Genomic DNA, 14,997 nt, shown 5'->3' with positions numbered 1-14,997 from the left:
GGCTCTAGACTAAAAGTGAGAAAAGAGCTTCTGGAATCAATTTACAGGAGTAGGGGGAGGAGCAAGAAACAGGAAAATGATGGCAGTGGGGGTGAGCAGATTAATAGGCTCCCAGCCACATTGCTATTAGATAAGGTGCAAATCCAACAGGAGACAGGCTATTGCAGGAGTCTGTTTTCAGTGGAATAAAAATTCCCTGGAGATGCTTGAAATCCGTCTTGTAATCAACAGGTGTCACCAACTTTAAGATATTTGCAGGGATCTTTTCCTCTGGGGCAGAGAAAAAGAATTGCAGAAAGAGGTAAACAGATCCCCAAACTTGATTTGTGTTGGGAGGGAGGCCTCCATATCTTTTTAAAGAAATATGTATTTGCTTATTTATGTTTTGCTGCATCCAGTCTTAGTTGTGGCAGGCGGAATCTTTTCATTGCATTGCAAGGGCTTCTCTCTAGTTGTCAGGCTCAGAAGTTGCAACTCGAAGGCTTAGTTTCTCTAAGGCTTGTGGGATCTTAGTTCCCTGACCAGGGATCGAACGCCTGTCCCCTGCAATGCGAGGTGGATTCTTGGCTACTGGACTGCCAGGGAAGTCTGGGGCCTCCATATTTTTGGAAATGCCAGTCCCTCTGCTTGGAATGCCCTTCCTTCCCTTCCTGCTCTTTGCTCCCACTCTGCACTAAGCTAGGTGGTCCTTCTTCATGCTCATAGAGCTATTGTGAGAATTAAGTGAGCAAATTCATATAAAATTCTTAGACAGAACCTAGACTGGAATACTCAAAGATGAGTGCCCTTCGCATACCTGTACATGGGTCTCAAGGGTTGGTGGTCACGTGTTGGTCCATCACACCTACCTGATTGGAAGTTCTCAGCAAGCAGAAGCCATCTTTTAGATGTTTTTCTACCCTCAGGACCTAGAATATAGGATAGTTTAGTGTCTGGTGATCACTAAGTGATCATTAAATGTTGAATGACTATATAAACAAAAAAATGAATGCCTATGCATTTTTCAGATGTACTAGGAGCAAAACATGTGCCTGCCATGAGAGGTGGGCATATCCCCTTGGACATATGTGCCTTCACCCCTCACCCACTGGCTCAGGCACTCAGCCAACAGCCTGTGGTTCGCTCTCTTAGGGAGAGAGTTCGTTTTGCTTTTCTCCAAGGCAGCCAACATCAACAGCAACATGGAGATGGAAAACAGACCAGGACCAATGAAAGTGGCTCCTCCTCCAGCTGAGGTTCCAAATGTTTTAATTCCACTAATGAGGTCCAGGGAAGAGTAATCAGGAAGTGTCTAAAATTAGCCATTTTAATTTAAGCAAGAAAGAGGGGGACTGGTTGGGAAGGGGGCACAGTCTCTGGTGGAGAGAGTGGGATCCCAGGGAACCCCAGGAAAACCAGAGCAACATCTGGTGCTCCAGGACCCCAGAGAATGCATGGATGGGCTGAAGATCCATGTGATTCAACACGTGGTCACACATATTAGAACAATTCACTGGTCAATTGTCCCAGAATCCATTGTGTTTCAAGTAAGCGGCCATGCCTCCAACCTGGAAAACATTAGCTGGAGTTGGACGATGGGAGACCTTTCTCTTTCCCAACTCACCCTTTTCTAACCTCATTATTTCAGTTCCCAGTTTTCATCACTAAAGTAAGGTGTATGGTAGGAGCCTCACTGCCTTTGTCAAACCTCCTGACTGTTCTGGCCCACAGGGGTCCCTCCATCCCCTGAATTCCTAAGAGAAACACACAGTCTTTGTATTATTTTGTAAATATGCTGTTGTTCAGTTGCTAAGTCATGTCCGACTCTCTGGGACCCCATGGACTGCACCACATCAGGCTTCCCTGTCCTCCGCTATCTCCCAGAATTGAATCAAACTCATGTCTATTGAGTCGTGATGGTGATGCTAACCATCTCATTCTCTGCCACCCCCTTCTCCTTTGGCCTTCAAGTTTTCCCTACATCATGGCCTTTTCCAATGAATCAGCTCCTCTCATCAGATGCCAAAGTATTGGAGCTTCAGCTTCAGCATCAGTACTGAAATTACCATTCATTTGTTAATCTATCAAACATTAATTGAGCACCAAGTGTAAGCTAGATACTGAGGTAGGAGGAGGGCTTCAGACAAAGAGAAAGAGGATGTTCTGTCTTAAGGAGCTCAGTCTGCTGGGGAAACAAAATGGAAACAAACAGCCATGATAGCTCAGGGTATCTGATTCACTTAGCTGTACAGTAAAAGCTAACACAACATTGTAAAGCAACTATACTCCAATAAAAATTAATTAAAATTATAACAGATATATTAATGAACAATCTTTAAAGTAATGTAAGCATGTATATGCTTTTCTTTTAAATTCTATGTAATGAATAAATAAAAGTATGGCTATATATTGAAATGCACAATATACTTGCTATGATATCTCAGGATAATTGCTATGTTGAAGTAATGTGTGTACCAGGAACAGGGGAACACAGGCAGGGAACACCCCAGATCTGTCCAAGGGGATCAGGAAGATTTTGTTTGGCACTAACTTAGCATATATTTCCCGATGTTACAAGTATTCTTTTTTTATGTCCCGACTCAGTAGATATGAGCAACTCAAAACCAAAGAATTTGCCTTCTATTTCTTTATCATCAGGTCAACACAGACACTTCACAAAGTAAGAGTCCAACAAATGTTTTTTATCAGTGATTGCCTAAGAGTGTGGACATCTTTCATTACGGAAAATGGTGGCTGTTTCCATTCCTTTGAGAATATACAAAAACAAGTTGAAACTATAGAGGAAAAGAACTAGGATGAGGTCTCCTGTCAACCAACGTATGACCCAGTGAGGCGGTAGGATTCGGGTTGGGGGGGCAGGTAGCCATGCCATGGGGCATGTAGGATCCTAGTGCTCCAACCAGTGGTTGAACCCACACCCGCTGCATTCCAAGTATGGAGTCTTAACCACTGGACCACACAAGTCCCTCCTTCTTTAAAATGCCTCAAATATAGGAAAGTTTCTCATGTGTTCAGGACAACTTAGATCTGGTGCCCCCAAGAACAGAAGAATGGATTAGATGACCTTCCAAAAGCCCACTGGCTCCGAGGATTCTCTGGTGTTCATGGGCCCCCAACAGAAGGTCAAGGACCAAGTCCTGTGAGGAGAACTTACAAGCTAGAGGAGTAGAACCAAAATGAAAATCCAAATCCTCTGGCTTCCACATCCCTTCTCTGCTGGTCCTAGTTCATCTCTCCATCTCGCCCTGGTTCCTCTCCTGGACATGCCGACATCACTCCCACTTTGACCTCACTGCTTCCCAGACTCAGCGGATCTTTACAACCCTGTCCCTCCTACCCACTTAGGACATCCTCTTTCTCCTTCGCCTGAGAACAACTATGACCCTTCCCCAAACCAGCGCCGGGGTCACCTCCTCAGCAAAGCATTCCCTGACGGTCCCAGCATAATTAGTCCCTCGGTTCACCCAGCGTCTCTAGAGCTTTATTTCTGTCTCTATTGTGACACTGCCATGCTGTATTGTAAACAAATTAATTAGGATGTTTGGGTTACAAGGACCAAAGTGAGCTGGCTTCAAAGCCTGGACAACATTCAGGGCACAGCTGTGCTCATGTGATCTTCAGACGGAAGCTCTGGTCTTAACAGTAGTATCCATACAGCAATCTCCTCCTAAAATCCGATGTCCCTGGACATCTCATCTGGCGAGTCTCCATTTCCATCACTTACATTCCTGTCTTCATCATCAGTACCTCCCTGCCCTGCCCACCAGGCAACACTTCAGGTCCTAGAAACTGAAGCCCAAGGTCCTTCTCTGGTCTGTCCACTTCTTCTTGCCTTAACTGCCACCATCTTCGTCCCAGAGGGTCTCAACCCTGAATGCACATGAGCGGCACCCAGAGAGCTTTTACAAGCTGCCAGTGCCTTCCCTCCACTCCTCGGTTAGAGGCCACAGCCTTGCCTTGGCGCCACGGCCCTCACGGTCTGGCCCTTGCCAGCCTCTCCAACCTCGCCTTGGGCCCCTCTCCTGCGCTGTCCACCCTGGCCTTTCTGCTCCTTACATGTGACATGTCCTTCCCTCCTGGAGCCCCTCTCAGGGGTGGTTTCCTCCACCAGGAGAGTATTTTTTTCCCTTTCTCCCTACCTAGGTAGCTGCTCCTCTCCTGCTAGAGGCAGCAGAGGTTAAGAACAGGAGCTCTAGAGCAAGACAGCCGAGATCCCAAGATCCTGAGATCCTGCCCCCAGCTCCATGGCTGCTTCCTCTGCATAGGAAGCCTCAGGAATGGCTCCTGACTCCTCAGCCACTGTCTTCACCACGGTGTTGCTCAGAGCAAGGTGACAGTGGGCAGAGGAGTCGCCTATAGGAGAATGGCCTGGTAAATTATTTAGATGTCTCTCTTCCTCCTTCCCACTACACTAATGGAAGAGGCTTGTGAGTTGTTTATCTTGTACTTGTCACTATGCCTGACACTTGCTAAATAGCCATTGTTCTCTTTTTTTTTTTTTGGAATAAGCATGAGTCCTACCCAGGTTCCTAAGGCAACACCCCCCTGCTTGGAGCTTCCTCAGTTCTTCTGGTATTTGGGTAATGGATCATCTCCAGCTTTGCCCAAACTGGGCAATTTACAGCTAAAGAATCGTGACTTCCTCTCTCTCCCCCGCCGTAAAAAAGCAGAAAGCGAGTTAGACATCAAAAGCTTCTTTAAAACCAACATTTTGATGACTTAAGAATAAATGAATGAGAAACATACGGCTTAAATTTCCTTTATGATACACAAGGGCTCTTTCTGGACTCACTTTCCATTGCTGCCAAGCTCGTGATGAGTGGAAGTTGCCCAATGTTCACATCATCAACAGATGGCTCCCCATATTTGGAAAATGTTCACATGGCCAAGGGAGGAAGCTGCCAGCTCCCCAAAACAGTGATGTGCCCAGTGGTGCTTTTGCCTGTTTCTACATCAGACCCTGGTCAAAAGCAACTCCACACCCAGTGGTCCCAAAACCAGGGCAGTAGGGATTGCTTTCCTGGAGCTAGCTAGCATTGGGGCATAGCAGAGGGGTCTTGGGCCCCAGCAAAGATGGGAGACCCCGAAGTCAGTTCCTATAACTTCCTTGAGCTTCAGTTTTGTCAACTGCAAGATGGAGATAGTGATCCTTACTCTATCCAGGATGGAGTTGTAAGGATAAATGAGATGACATACAGATGACATACAATATACTGTCTGTCACATAGCAAATAGTCAATACTAATTGACTAAAATTGAATGCAAGTGTAAGGGTGCCAGGAATCTTAACATTCTATGTTGAGTACAGAGTCATTTGCTGACTTCTTTTATTCCCCTTAGTTTTGAGGACTTGGCATTGCTCCAGCGGGATGCAAGGAGGACCTGGGAGGTTGGCCTTGTTCTGGTGCTGTGATCAGCAAAGGACCACGTGGAGGTACAGAGTCCAGGTGGTAACTCCCAGAATACTGTGTTGTCAGTGTAGTGAAATCCCCGATTCCCCAAGGCTCATGCTCACTTTCAGAGTCATTGGTAGATGGCTGTGATATGTCATTTTTAAATATTTGTTTATTTCTTTGGCCACACGGGGTCTTAGTTGCTACATGCAGGATCTCTGATCTTCATTGTGGTCTGTGGGATCTTTAGTTGTTGCACACAGAATCCTTTTTAATTTTATTTTTTATTTTAGTTGCAGCATGCAAAATCTTCTGGTTGCAGCATGTGGGATCTAGCTCCCCAACGAGGGATCAAACCCAGGCCCTTGTATAGGAGCTTGGAGTTTTAGCCCCTGGGCTACCAGAGAAGTACCTGAATGGCATTTTTAAAAACCTTCCCAATATTGACTTGCTTGCTCTGAGGGACCCAAAAAAAAAAAAAAAAAAAAAATCTCAGAGTCACAGCCAAACCAAGCTGGCAGGCTTGAGGCAGAAAGCATCAGTATCCTGCCACAGAAGGAAAGCCTGGCTGCATTACCTGGGCAGCGCTGTTCTCAGACAGGGGCTGACCTGAGCTCTATGGGCCCTCATTTCCCGTTAACATTAGGGGGTGGCGAAAACCAGTTCTAGTGAACATCAAGCAAAGCCCAAGGAAAGGCAGAGAGAGATGAGTGACTGGGGTTGGGGTTGTATAGGCAACACATGGCAGCTGCCGCTCTCCTTCTGCCACCTACTGTGTGTGTGTGTGTGTGTGTGTGTGTGTGTGTGTGTGTGTGTGTGTGTGTGTTAGAAGCAAGTTTTGGGTCCATATCATTTTATTTTATTTTTGTAATTTATATATTTTTTGGCTTCACCACATGGCAGGTGGGATCTTAGTTCCCTGACCAAGAATTGAACCTGTGCCCCCCGCAGTGGAAGTGAGGCGTCTTAACCACTGGACCGCCAGGGAAGTCCCCACCTACTGTTTTCAAAATCTATTTGTTGATTTTCTAAGAGGAGCCTCCTCTGGGCCGGGCTGGGAGCTGGGTCAGAGCAGAGAACAGGTAAGGGCCCTGCCTTTGTGGAACTCATAGTCCAGCAGAAGCCAGACGAGGAATGAGCTGCTCCAAGGGGACTGAGCATTTAGTAGATGGGCAAGGTGCTCTAGGAACTTATACCAGCTGGACCAAATGGTCTGGGGAAGCAGGGGAGGATTTCTAGAAAGAGCGATGTTTAAGCTGAGACTGAAGGATCAGTAGGAGTTTGCTCGCACAGGGATCTGGGGGGAGGAAGGGGGCAGGGGCTGGGAGGAGTGTTAACAGGTGTTCGGGAAAAGGGACTGCAGGTGTATAGGCTCTGGTCAACACTTTAGGCTTTGATTTCTTTTGGTCCCATTTTGCCTCCCTGCATTTATAGATTTTTAGATGGATCTGGACATCTGTGTAGCTATTTGAGTTCTTCCCCTGAGGTTCCTGGGTCCCTTGCAAATGGGTTTGTATGGTGTGAAACAGATGATGTCTCTCCCTTCACATTCTAGCGTATTGGAACCTTCATTCTGACACAAGTCACTCCCTGCTTCCAGGCTTCTCCACGTTTATCCCCTCGGCAGTATTGCCCCTAAGTCTTTCCTTCCCATCATTTTAGTGAATGATTTGGATGAAAACATAGGGATTGCATACTGTTGCAGTTAACAGAAAGGCCTGGAGTCAGATAGATGGGTTCACAATCCTGCTCCACAATTTAACTCTTGTAACCTTGGGGAATCCTGTCTATCTATAACATGAGGCCAATAAACGTACCTATCTCATAGGCTGCTGTGAGGATTAAAGAGGGATTAAAAAAAAAAATCCACGTAAAGTGATCCTCATACACAACCCTGATGCTGGGAAAGATTGAAGGCAAAAGGAGAAGAGGGCGACAGAGGATAAGATGCTTGGATAGCATCACCGACTCAATGGACATGAACATGGGCAAACTCTGGGAGATAGTGAAGGACAGGGAGGCCTGGCGTGCTGCAGTCCATGGGGTTGCAAAGAGTCTAATACAACAGAGCGCCTGAACAACACAAAGTGACCTGGCACACGCTGAGCACACAGTACATACTGGCAATTTTAGAGAGAGGGTCAGAGACAGGCATGAGTCTGAGAGCAAAGGAAAATTTCTTGGTCAAAAAAAAAAAAAATCCAGATCTCAATAGCACAAATTGGGCAAGATGCAATTTAATAAGAATAAATAAATGCAAGGTCCTGGGACTTCCCTGGTGGTACAGTGGCTAAGACTCCATGTTCCCAATGCAGGGGGCCTGGGTTCAATCCCTGGTCAGGGAACTAGATCCCACATGCTGCACCTAACAGTTTGCATGCTGCAACTAAAACCTGATGCAGCCAAGTAAATAAATATTATAAAAGAAAAAAAAAAAGGAATAAATGCAAGGTCCTACACTTACATCTCAGTCTCTGTCTCTCTTGTACATACACACCCACCCAACCACCCACACACATACACACATTTATAAGGATGAGATAGGGAAGCCAACAGAACATATTTGGGAAGAAAAACCTCTGAATTTTGGTTCATTATACACACTACAGGAGGCCAAGGTATCTACAGCTGTTAAAAACCTCAGAGTGCCTTCTAGAAAAGCAGTATCCATACTTGGCAAAGTGACAACATAGCTCAGCTTCGCGGGTCAAACCACACTGGAGAACGCTGGGAATTCTGGGTGTCAAAACTTAAGAGGGCTTGACTGAAAGTAGAGGACAAGACAAGAAGTGAAAATCATGTCATGTGAGCGATGTTTGAAGGATCTGGCATTTTTAGCCATAAAAGAAGAGGCTATGAAAAGCTATGTTTCATTTATCCCTTGGAATTATTATGGAATGCCTCTTAACTGTCAGGTGATATGCTGGGTGTTACCGTGGCAACCAAAAGGCCTCCCAGCTACTGGGCTTGGGAGGGGTTAGTGGCTCATACCCTGACCCTCACTGGATGGGACTTGCCAGGCCCAAGGTCAGACTTCCTCCCAGGAGTGGCCTGCTGGAGAAAGAAAGGCCTGGTGTCCTTGCCATCTCTGGGCATCGCAGCTTAGGTGCCTCATGGGACCAGATGAGGGGATTGGATGCTCTGTCCCTCATCCCATCATTTTCATTCACTTACAGGGGTGTCTCCCAGCAGAGTTTGGGCAGTGGGCAGAGGCAGACAGGCAAGCAGGCAACCACAATCCTTGAAAGACTAGGGATGGGGGCAGCCCAGGACACTATGGTTGTATGGACCTAGGAGGGCACCTGATTCAGACTTGGGGGATCAAAGAGGTTCCCAGAAGATCTGATCTGAAATGAGATCCAACATGGGGCATGGGTGGGGTGGGAAAAACAATTTTTAACCTCTAATTAGTCTTAAATGGGGGTTTCCCTGGTGGCTCAGTGGTAAAGAATCATCTGCCTGCCAATGCAGGAGACTCAGGTTTGATCCCTGGGTTGGGAAGATCCCCTGGAGAAGGAAATGGCAACCCACTCGAGTAGTCTTGCCTGAAAAATCCCATGGGCAGAGGAGCCTGGTGGGTTACAGTCCATGGGGTTGCAAAGAGTTGGAAACAATTGAGCAACTAAACAGCAACATGTCTTAAATGGAAAAGGAGAGACCCAGTCTCCTTACTATGAATGCAAGCTGGGTGGACACCTCGGAGGAGTGGCCCTCTCTGCCTCTGCTCCTTCAGCCTTTCCTATCTCTGCCCAGAGCCCGCGGCCACAGGACAGGGCCCTTGCTCTCAGCTGCTGGCTCCACCAGCCTACCAGAGCACCCCAGGTCAGAGCCAAGGGGCTCTACTTTTGAGGATTTTGTTTTTCTGCCCCAACCCCACCCCATCTTAAGAGAGGTTGAACTCGGAGTTTAAAAGGCCTTCCCTTACAGGAAATGAAGAGCTGTTGCCAGGACCGCCCAGCCAAGAAAATACGAACAACATGCCTTGCTCTGCCGCCGAACTCCCAACTCTCAGCGCCTCCAGGGAGGGCAGGGAGATGGCCACGGCCCAGGCCCTCCCATGCTTGCTCTCGGCCGGCTTCCCCCAGCGTGTGGGAAGTCCCTGGCTGTGGTCGCACCCACATAAAATGTCCTGGCTCCCATGTCCATAAATTGACTCCATCCAAGGGGTGGAGAGGCAGGGAGTAGTGATCTGGAGAAGGCACGGGGCTCCAGATCAGCCTTGCAACCCATTGGCTGTGTGACTCTGGTTAAGTCTGTCCACCTCTCTGGGCCTTGGTTCTTATCTATGCAATGAGAGGGTTGGGTTTCTGGACTTCAAAGGTTTCTTCCCTCTAATTCTAATTTCTGAGGAAGGAAATGGAAAAGTTTATCAAGATAACTGGAATCTCAGAGCCCAACAGCTGAGATCGCTAATCCTCTCCTTCAATTTCTGCTCCTCTCCTTCCTAAAAGAGAGGAGAACACAGGGAAATTAGTGTGATGTCTCTTTGAAACCATTCTGCTCTTTCTCCAGGCCTCCAGGTCAAGGTGAAGACTGATGAAATCCTTAGACTGCAAAGGCTGATGTTTTCCTTGCAGATCCGGATGCTAACTTGGGTCATCATCTCTCGCTACACTCTTGGCACGAGTCCTCTTCAAAGGCCTGACATTGACTGCCCCTACTTTTTGGGGCCAGGTGGACTGTCCTGAAATTTAAGTAATAGGTGCTCTTGATGGGGCCTGGCACTTCTTCATCAGCCCCAGTTTTAACTTCAAGAATGACTGGATCAAATGAATTGGCAAACATGTACTGAGTAACTACTAACTACAAATATATATGCTAGAGGCAGGGGGCTAGCAAAGACTATGAAACAGCTCCTACTGTGAGTAAGGGCAGAGGAAACTGTGGGGCTCGAGTTTTCTCTTGCCTTTACTGTATCCTGATTGTCATCATCAATTCCCAGGTGGTATCCCCTAGATTGGGGCTGTCTAGGTGGCCACATTTTCTAGCTGGGTAGCTCAGCCAGGACAAGATTTCCTCAGAGAGGGGTTGATAAGCCAAGAAATTAACTTCTGCAAATGATAACAGCCAGCTAGTACAGATGGTATGAGAACTTCTGGGGGCAAGCCCCACAGTCTGGGAAGAACATCCTTTGTGATAAAGTGACACAGCATCAGAAAAAGCTAATGAGAGATGTGTTAGATGTTCATTGCTGTGTAATTACTACAACCTTGGTGGGTAAAGCAATATACATTTATTACCTCATGGATTCTGTGGGTCAAGAATCTAGGCTCAGGGAATGCATCATTTCCTAGGACAAAGATTCTTAGGGTGCATGAATCCCTTGGAAGTGCAAAATAGTACGTGGGAGAGCATTTCTTAGTGCTCTTCTTAGTGCAATTTCTTAGAAGGCCAATAGCTTTCAAACAATTCTTCCAAGGGTCCAGGTGACAAATAGGAATCACTGGCCTCAGGCTGGATGGAGGTGGAAGGGTGGGAAAGTGTGTCCTGTGAAGCCCCTCGAAGCCTCTTTTACACCTCTTCCCTTGGGCCTTGTCCCCAAGTCATGGGAGGAGAGTGGCTTCGCCCAGCCCCATCCCCCGAGCCCCCTCCAATTCCTGGCCCATTCTATTCTCGGCTCTATTGTTCCCACTGTGGTGTGGAGTCGGGTTGCCTGCAGCTCCCCGCAGAGCAGTGCTCTGACCACAGCCTGGAACCCCTGCTAAGACCTTGCCCAGTACCTTCCCCACTGGGACCCTGCTGTCCCTTGAGACTCCCCAGGTAGGATTGCTCTCACCATTAACTGGGAACCCAGACTCCTGGTTTTGAGAGCCCCCAACTTGTGGGGGTGACCCACAAGTAGATAACCACAGTCCTGGACACCTGCGGACAGTCTTGGTTTAAGCTTGTGTTCGGGAGTGATTGCTGAGTGTCAGTTTTGTTCTCAAAACTATCCTTGTTGGTAAGACACTTAATTGGCCCCTTGCCTAAAGTGGCTCAGACAGTAAAGAATCTGCCTGCAATGCAGGAGACCCAGGTTCCATCCATGGGTCAGGAAGATCCCCTGGAGAAGAGAATGCCTACCCCCTCCGGTATTTTTGCCTGGAGAATCCCCATGGACAGAGGAGCCTGGAGGGCTACAGTTCATGGGATCTCAAAGAATCGGACACGATTGAATGACTAACACACACTTTTGCCTAAAGGGAGAAGGGACTCCAGCCTTCCCGTGGGCAGGATGGCTGGGATGGCCTTCCTGGCGCTGTGTGAAGACCCCACACCTGGGATGTTGCCATCCCTCAAGGTTCAGGTGCCCCAGCCTCACCTCCCGCATCATTTATCCTCAGCGAGGAGCCTTCCCAGGCCGCTCCCTAAGATCTCTTTGAGAGCAGTGGTGAAATCTGCAGACAGGGCAGCCTTCCTTCTCCTCCTCACCCTGAAAAACCTCAGTTCCTCACATCTCATTTTTACCCTTCACCAGCTCCTCATCCTTTCTGCTTCCTACCATCCCACACCGCAGGCTCTCCACTTTATGTAGCGAGCTCCTTCCAGTAGTCATGTACGGATGTGAGAATTGGACTGTAAAGAAAGTTGAACACTGAAGAATTGATGCTTTTGAGCTGTGGTGCTGGAGAAGACTCTTGAGATTCCCTTGGACTGCAAGGAGATCAAACCAGTCAGTCCTGAAGGAAATCAGGCTTGAACATTCATTGGAAGGACTGATGCTGAAGCATCAGCATGCAAAAAGCTAATTCACTGGAAAAGACCCTGATGCTGGGAAAGACTGAGGGCAGGAAGAGAAGGGGACGACAGAGGATGAGATGGTAGGATGGCATCACCCGACTCACTGGATGTGTTTCAGCAAGCTCCAGGAGATGGTGAAGGACAGGGAAGCATGGCATGCTGCAGTCCATGGGGTCGCAAAGAGTCAGACACAACTAAGCACCTGAATGACAACAAAGCTAGCACCTATATAAAGTAGAAGGTGCTCCAGAAATTATTCTTTTTGAAAAGTCATTTTTGAATGAATCAAGTGTTGGTAAAATTATGCTAAATCTGCCAATGCATCGCCCTGGGCATGGGCCCTGCAGAACCCAGCTTCTAGGCAGGGGCAACCCTGGATAACACCCTCTTCAGAAGATTAGCACTGAGGGTGGTGGATCCCACTGAAACCTGCCCTGCAGGATGCAGGCAGGAGGGCGGCAAGTCAGAGGGAAGGGGCCCTTCATCTGGCCCCAGAGCCCTGGCCCACATAGGACCCTCCCCAGAGCCTGTCCTTTTCAGCCAAACCCACTTCTTCTGCTCAAAAGAAAAAGGAAAAAAACCTCTTGTTTTATGAAAGAGCGTCCAGTGTAGAATGGGCCACCTTATACTTTGCATCGAGGGATTTTTCCAATTTCTTTTTTACAGTATTTACTACCCATCCAATGAGATTTTATTAAGCGTATCGTATGCATCAGGCCTGTGCTCAACCCTGGGGATGGAGTCACAGACCAGATCAATGTCTCGGCCCTGTGGGGCTGTGTTAAGTCATGGCATCCAAAGCTGCCCCCAGGACTACATTTAGAAGGCAGTAAGACCATGTTTTCTTGGTTCCTGCACACTGGATATCTCAGTGTTAATGAGACCTTTACATCGGTCTGTTGCAGAGAAAAAGCCAGTTCTGACTCCATGTTAGAACTGTTTCTTTGACTTGTTTTTCTTTGCTTTTGTTATTATAATCATACAGAATGGCTTGACTCAGAGAACCCTGCCCCTTTGCCTGACTGTTAAACTAAAGTGCCTTTTTGTTCAGAACCCTGTCCACCTGTGGATGGTAGGAAAGAAGAAATTAACACATCCCCTGACTGAGGCTTGCCATTCATTCTAGGAGATGTTTGCAAGATTAACGGCCTTCCTCACCTCTCGCCATCTCTGATCTAGAAAAGAACCTGGTATCCCGACCCTGATAAGATGCTTATCTTGAGGCTCTAGCCCTGCCATCTTCTCGGTCAGCTGGCTTTCCAGAAAAAGTCTCTTCCTTGCCTCAGCACCTCATCTGTTGGATTCATTGGCCTGCTGGGCAACGAGCAGAGTGAGCTTGGACTCGGCAACAGGTCCATAAAGGCAATGGAATAGTATTTACTTAACGGCAGAATTTTTGGAGTCAGGTTGAATCATTTTCAAATCTCAGTTCTGTGTCCTCTTGGGTGAGTTATTAATATTTAATCTCCATCCCATTTTTGAAATACAGATCGTGCCGTCTACCCTGCAGGATTACAAGGAGGGTCCATCAGGCTGACAGCTGTGAAACAAAGCTCAGTACTTGACACGTGGGGACATCCCGTAAACAGAGCCAGGGACCATCCCTGAGAACTGAAGTTCCCTCGCCCGGTGAGAGGATGACTCTGGCCAGGCCACGTCGCTCTGTGGTCCATGATGGTGGTTGCTAAACTTGGCTGTGTTTAAGAATCGCCATGGGAACATTTTAAAACTACAGATTCCAAGCCCCACCTCAAACCTGCGGCTGTTGTTTAGTAACCCAGTCATGTCTGACTCTTGCAACCCCATGGACTGTAGCCCACCAGGCTCCGCTGTCCATGGGATTTCCCAGGCAAGAATACTGGAGTGGGCTACCATTCCCTCCTCCAGGGGTTCATCCCAACCTGGAGGTAGAACCCGCGCTTCCTGTTTGGCAGGTAGATTCTTTACCACTCAGCCACCAGGGAAGCCCCCACCTCAAACCTACTGAACCAGAAACCCCAGGGTTGGGGCTTGGGAGCTGGCATGTTTAGAAGTCTCCAGTTTTGCAATCTATGCCTCAGGGCTTCCCTGGTGCCTCAGCTGGTAAAGAATCCTCCTGCAATGCAGGAGACCCCAGTTCCATTCCTGGGTCAGGAAGACCTGCTGGAGAAGGGATAGGCTACCCACTCCAGTATTCTTGGGCTTCCCTGGTGCCTCAGCTGGCAAAGAATCCACCTGCAATGCAGAAGACCTGGGTTCGATCCCTGGGTTGGAAAGAGTCCCCTGGAGAAGGGAACGTTTACCCACTCCAGCATTCTGCTCTGGAGAATTCCATGGACTGTATATTCTATGGGGTCACAAAGAGTCAGACACGACTGAGCGACTTTCACAGTCCTCCTCAAATCCAGGCGCCCCACCCACCTTCCATTCTCCAGTGCCCCAGGGCTGGGGTGAACCCTAGCCTGTGCCCTGGGCCCAGCGCTGCTTCTCACCCCGACCCTCCCTGACCCTCTCAGGCCAAGCATCCCCAAGCTGCGGTGGGTCCCTTTGGAGGCAGGGGCCGCTCTCGTAAAGCTCCTGGTGAAAGGCAAGATGGACAGGAGAGGTCAGAGTTCACACAAGCTGGGCTGCCTTCTGTTTCATTTGCAAGTGGCAGTCACCTCATTAAACCCAGGCCCCTCCACCCACCCTCTTCACCCCCCGGCCCTCCCAGCATGCCCGTGCCCTCCTCCCTTCAGTCCTGGCCCATGGGCAACACAGCCTGGAGAACAGCAGTCCCGAAGCAGACAGGTGGCACCCTGGAGGTGCCACCCACATCCCGGTCTTGAACTAGCCCCATGCCTGGGGTAGAGAAGATGCTCAAAACAAGTTTGTTAGACTTAGGCATTTATAAATGCAGAAACTG

The sequence above is a fragment of the Dama dama genome, chromosome 2 (genome assembly GCF_033118175.1).
Source record: "Dama dama isolate Ldn47 chromosome 2, ASM3311817v1, whole genome shotgun sequence".
NCBI classification, from domain to species: domain Eukaryota; kingdom Metazoa; phylum Chordata; class Mammalia; order Artiodactyla; family Cervidae; genus Dama; species Dama dama.
Note: the sequence above shows the minus strand (reverse complement) of the source record.